General features: G+C 38.5%; 1 pseudogene; it reads left to right on the top strand.

Annotated features, from left to right (window-relative positions):
• The first annotated feature begins 5267 nt into the window (after nt 1-5267).
• On the top strand, nt 5268-5917 carry LOC131177738 (60S ribosomal protein L5, mitochondrial-like; annotated as a pseudogene).
• The last annotated feature ends 283 nt before the right edge of the window (nt 5918-6200 follow it).

Here is a 6200-nt window from a genome sequence, read left to right as displayed (position 1 = left end):
TTATTACCATATAAACGATATGTTTTATTTTACTGATAGTGATAAAAAACAATTAATTATAACAAATTTGTTATAAGAAATATAAAAATGTAACAAATACTAAAAAAAAATACTAAATAATAAATACAAAGAGAGTGCTCTTATCTTATTCGAAACGCCTTGTGATTTTCAACCAATTCTGCGCTTCAATATAATTTCCGGGAGTAAGCGCTATAGCTTGTTTCCAATACTCCGCGGCTTGATCGAACCAAGCCTCCGCAATTTCAGAATCTCCCTGCCGAATGGCCTGTTCTCCTCGGTCAGAATAGGCAAGCAAATTCCTTCCATTAGAACCGTACTTGAGAGTTTCCTACCTCATACGGCTCAGTAGTCAATTCTTTTGGTGTCCCACTTTTTTTTTTTCTCGAGTTAACCAAAAAGGGTTAATTACATAAGTTTCAAACTTGTTTTTGATTAATAATCAGTTTTATCTTTTCTCCCACCTTCAGAAGAATAAAGCGTAGCTGTTCTACTATCGTTAGAATTTTCTGAAAGGTAACTATCTCGGTTTTATATATAAATATATATAGAATCTTTGAAAAAGACCTTCCCTCATAAGAAAGACTTACTATCTTTGGGATCTGATGCTACACCGCTGCTCAATACTTTAGGGGACCGACTCTGTTACATAAGTTGATTCCTAACTTTTGTCTCATATTATGACATAAGTAAGCAGTTCTTATTGTATCGGCCAAAAATCTCGCTAATTGATCTTTACGATGCTTCCTCTATCAATTAGATCCTTTATCCATAGAAAAAAGTATCTAGGCATATTTTTTTCTTCACATTTTGACTTCTATGAAGTTGCTTTTTTTGCTACAGCTGATAAAAATCGTTGTTTTGGACGATGCATATGTAGAAAGCCTATTTCTAGTAAATTTTTTTCTTTTTTTTTTTTTTTCTTTTTTCTTTCTATAGTGGAGATAGTCGCACGTAATGACAGATCACGGCCATATTATTTAAAGCTTGTGGTAAGAAGGGGTTTCGTTCTAGTGCCCGAAAATAATATTCCAAAGCTTTTGTGTGTTCTCCATTACTTGTGTGAATAAGGCCTATATTATAGAGTATATAACTTCGATCATAGGGATCAATTTCTAGCCGCATAGCTTCATAATAATTCTGTAAAGCTTCTGCATAATTTCCTTCGGATTGAGCAGACATTCGTTACGGTCGTCATTCGATTCAAAGAATCTCCGTTCCAGAACCGTACGTGAGATTTTCATCTCATACGGCTCCTCCCTTATGTTCATAATGAGAATAATACATAACATAGAATAAAAAGGGGAGTGAAATATTCTCATTATGAACTGAGCGGGGCTAGTGTTTTTACAAGAAATCTCTAGCCAACCTTCCTGCAAAAGATCTTTTCTTAACATCAAGCATGTTGATACTAGATAAAAATATTAAGTTAACTCCAACAATTTCTTTGTCCTCAATCTTCCTTAATTTCTAGGAATTAGTCACTTCAACAGTCTTCGATGGTTATACGGGTATCCAAAGTACGAACGAGATGGATGTTTGTTGTCCCAACCATTCCTCTTAGTCCCGATCCCAATAAAGAAAGGGATAATTTCTAACAAAGTTTTTGCGTTGTTGATTCCTAGGCGTAGTGCTTCTTCCTCTATGCCGCCTATTGGTACTAGTGGGGTAGGGTTAACCTGCAATACAGAACCCATAGCCATAGGCATAGGTGTAACCTTTCGTTCAATGCTAGAATTGACAATTGAAGCATTTGAGGCTGCATTAATCGGGGATACCCGACAGAAGGAATTGTTTTATTTATAAACTTCACCTTCAACAAGCGTAGAGTTATTTCAAATCTTTCTATCCATACTAATTTGTCTTTCTCCTAATACTTTACAGCGTTAAATAATAAAATCACACCATCTCTGTAATAAGTAAATGCCTCTTTTTCTCCCGAAGTTGTCGGAATTATTCGTAATAAGATATTGGCTACAACTGAAAAAGTCTTATCAATAAAATTTCCAGTTATCCGAGATCTAGGCATAGGTAGCAATCCATTTTCTAATTTCTTTTAATTACCTCTCATGAGAAAACGATCCCACAAAAAGTAGTTGTACAGTACAAAATAACATAAAAAACAGACTCAATTCATAAAAAAAAAAAGAGATAGAAAACACCATCTTTTATCATTCTGGGAAAGAAGTCACTTGGTATTGATCCGCTCTTCTCTCGTGCTCTTCTGGGCGGTACAAATAAATCCGGAATGAGCACACCGATAACGCCTAACGCCGGACCGGAACTCTTCCTTCAAACTAAATCCCTTCTATTGCGGGTTTCGAACTACTCGCTACTATAGTGAAAAAGTCCAGTTGACGTAGCGTAGGTGGAAGAAGATCGGACTCAGTTCCTTTTCGTGATAACTTCATTCTTGGTCCGGTGGGTTAGAAGCATAATAATAGATAACCCATCACGGAATGAAGATTAATGCTTGAATAGTCTTTTCCCGAGCCCAAGGAGATAAATTGATCCCCGCCTCTGGCTGCTCCTGCCCCTTAATACCTTTTGAAAAGGGTTCAAACTAAGAAGAGTATGCCTCGAAAGGAAATGGCCTGGACATTATTTTATTTTATTTTGGAAATCCATTTTTTAATATCTAGTTTCTCTGATGATGCTTAAAATCTCGTAGAGCAGCTTTTCATTTTCTTTTTCTTCGATGTAAACTCCGATTCTTCAATCATTGTAGCATCTATCTTAGCTCCACGATGTCACAAGGGTTTTAAGAAAAGAGGGGAGTGTATTTTTGTATGATTAAAGATTATGTCTTTGCTTTCCTTCTTGGGAAATGCATTTTTAGGGCAAGAGTCTGAACTTAGGGAACGCGGGGTTGACTGCACTCAACAAAAATCAAAGCGAGTCAACCCATTCATTACTGGTGATCAAAGCAAAGTAGATTCATCGGAAGGACAGTCTATCCTTTATTCTCACCACATTCTCTCCTCAATACAACACTAGAACGAAAAGAAGAAGGAGAAGCTCATGACTTTCCACTTCCTTTCTTTTAAACGAGATTGGAACCGGATAGCTCTTTCATCCATGATCCGAGAGTCCGTCCAATATGTCGGCCAGCTTTCTTTGGCAGGTTCACAGTGGAAAGTGGATCAGGCAGATCAAGCTTCAAGGCTTCAAAACATGGATAACTTAGAGATAAAAATAGGGATAGGAGTTTTAACTTCCCTCTCCTTTTAGGCGAGCATCTTCTCTTCTCTTTGCGATTATCAGTCTAAACCAACATATCTTATTGATTGTCGCTTATCGGCTGTAACATATCTGATTGTTTTCGCATATCAGTTGTATGCCTTAGCAACGAGGCAGCACCACTATCCGAAATTAGTGATTTCGGATAAGAAATCTTAACACCTAATTTGGACAGATAGTGCTGAGCCAACCTAGCTACTTCTGTGTCGGCAATGACCACATCATCACCGAGTACCCCATAACGATCGAAATAACGACCTGGGTACGCCTCCTGCGCGCAGTGCCAAATCAAAAGATGATTTGACAAAGCGAACAAGGGCCAAGACGACAGATATCCGAGGGGTTTCCCTGCTGTAAATGTCACTTGAGAGTGCTTCTTTCTCTGGTGACACGTCTCCGTTTATTTTTTGTCTTTTTTGCGGTCATTACACACTGTTTTCTGTCTACTGTTAGGTCGTTGCAGTTTGTGTTCAGTCTTATATTGAGTCAATGCCAGAGATTAGTTTTCTTCATCAAGTTCTTTTGTTTGAGCCCTATATATTCCAATGATGTTGTGGATAGAAGTTTGCAGGCCTCAAATTGGGCTTTAACTGTAAGTAAGTGCAAAAACAAGAGCAAGACTAAAGAGGAGGAATGTAGGGACCAAAGGTCTAGAATAGAATGGGGAAACGAGCAGAAGCATAATTACTTAAGAAGCATTTATAGGTAGGGAGCAATTTAGGCGGACCTGACCTTGAAGTCTTGAAGTCCAGTCAGCACATCAAGATTCGACATTTTCTGCATAACCTGGAAAAATCCATGCGAAAGGTTGATCCATCTTCTGAAACATATGCAGAAACCAATCTGGCAGTCTTATCTTCAGCCATCAACTGTGCTGATCAGCAAAAGCAAATAGGAGTCCTCAAATTACGTAGGTGATTACGTAGAAGATTGAATCCTCTGAGATATAATGGATTCAGAGTCTAATAAGTAATCCCAGATTATATATATATTTCTCGCGGAGAACGGGTAATAATCCGTATAGGAAAATCGTTGTCCGGTTCCGGTTTCGGGGATCTTTTGATTAATAGACTAGAGGAGGAAAGAAAGTACAAAATGCTACTATGACACCCGCCAAAGATTTTCATTTCTTACTCATTCTGAACGATAGTTCAAAAAAAGGTATTAATTCGAACACAATCCATGAGCGGCTTTGCAGTACCTTTGAATGTAAATCAGTCTTGATAGCACAAGGAGAAGCAAAGAAAGAAGACACCTTCCATTATGATTTTTTTTGTGGAGTAAAATGAAAATCTTTTGATTCATCCAAAAGCACCTTCCTAGCAAGAAAGATCAAAACTTTGTTCGAGGACATGGAATGTGACATTCAATTCAAAAAAGGGTGGGGACAGATCTGTATCTACTTCTTGTCCGTACAGGATTTTATAGTTTATGGTGGTTATTCAAAAGAAGAGATAATAGCGGTGGCACATGCCACACGACGCCATAAACGCCAAAACCCACTGAAAAATCGTAATTTTAATAATAATAATCAATCGTTCGGTTGTAAAAGCAGCTTCGTCCCCAAGAGCGGGAGATGGTTGATCAACTGGAATTGGTTGGTTAAACGAACCGTTTTCGTAGCTCTCATTTTTCAAGGTATCGGATATCTATTTGAAACATTGATTAAGCCGTACATCCCCATAATCGTTCTATTTCTATGTAGTGTCTTTCATTTCATATTTGTTTTTTATGGTCCATATTCATTGGGGAAATAGACGAAACGGCGCCTGGGCCACAACCGTCGCCACAACCGGCGTTAACCCCTATTGAAAATAGATATTTCGTTTTTCTTATTTTGTTCATTCTTTATATTCTAGTAGAAAGATAAGAATTGAATTATGGAATTCTCTTCTGCGCTCCTATACGCCCTCTGTGCAGTGACCAGAGGTCCGCCATCTAACCGAAGCTATTGCATTGTTTGCCCGCCTTCTGATCTCATTCGTATTCCAATCTTCAGTCTTCTTTCTTACAACTATCTTTTGAAGCAGATAGTTCACAGTGCTTATTCTATAGATACTGTAAAAGCCACCTCATGTTTCCACTCTATTTTCATTACGAAGATGTATCACGTCAGGATCCGTTGCTCAAACCGAATCACGCCAACGTTATGGAAGTTCCTGGATTGTGTGAAATAAGAGTAGTACCAAAGGCACCTTATGATTTCATAATCAAAATGGAAAATTGGCTATGGAGATTCCATGCGGTCAGAAATTCATACAGACACAAAGGGGTTCGACAGGAAAGTCGTTTCGATCCAATCCATTCTTGGGGTCAAATAAAGACAAAAAAGGATATGTCAGTGACCTAGCACGACAAAGCACTATCCGAGGGCATGGAATGTCTAATTTTTCGGTCAGAATCTCGACAGTAATGTCTCTCTTAGATTCTCCGGTCGAAATACGGGAAAACTCCATTCAATTCTCGATGGAAACGGAGTTTTGCGAATTCTCCCCAGAACTGGAAGATCATTTCGAGATCCTCGAACATATTCGAGGGTTCAATGTGACTATTGTCACTTCGGCCAACACACAAGATGAGACTTTACCACCGTGGAGCGGCTTTTTTCAAAAAGATGAGGGGGAAAGTCAGTAAGATGTCGGAGAAGCGAAATATACGATATCACAAACGTAGATTGCTCGCGGCTAAGACGAAAGCTTTATAAAGCCTTTGTAAAGATCCTCCTAGTGATATGCGGACAAACATCGTTATAAGTTGTCCAAGTTGCCAAAAAGAGTTCCTTTGAACGAGTAAGAATCCGTTGTATTTTCACGGGTCGCCCTCGTTCCGTATATGAGTTCTTTCGAATTTCTCGTATCGTTTTTCGTGGATTAGCATCTCGAGGTCCTTTGATGGGCATAAAGAAATCGTCTTGGTAGCAACCACCAAACCAATAGAACAAG

Source organism: Hevea brasiliensis, unplaced genomic scaffold (assembly GCF_030052815.1).
Source record: "Hevea brasiliensis isolate MT/VB/25A 57/8 unplaced genomic scaffold, ASM3005281v1 Scaf77, whole genome shotgun sequence".
In the NCBI taxonomy this organism is placed as follows: Eukaryota; Viridiplantae; Streptophyta; class Magnoliopsida; order Malpighiales; family Euphorbiaceae; genus Hevea; species Hevea brasiliensis.
This window is presented reverse-complemented; position numbering and strand designations above follow the sequence as displayed.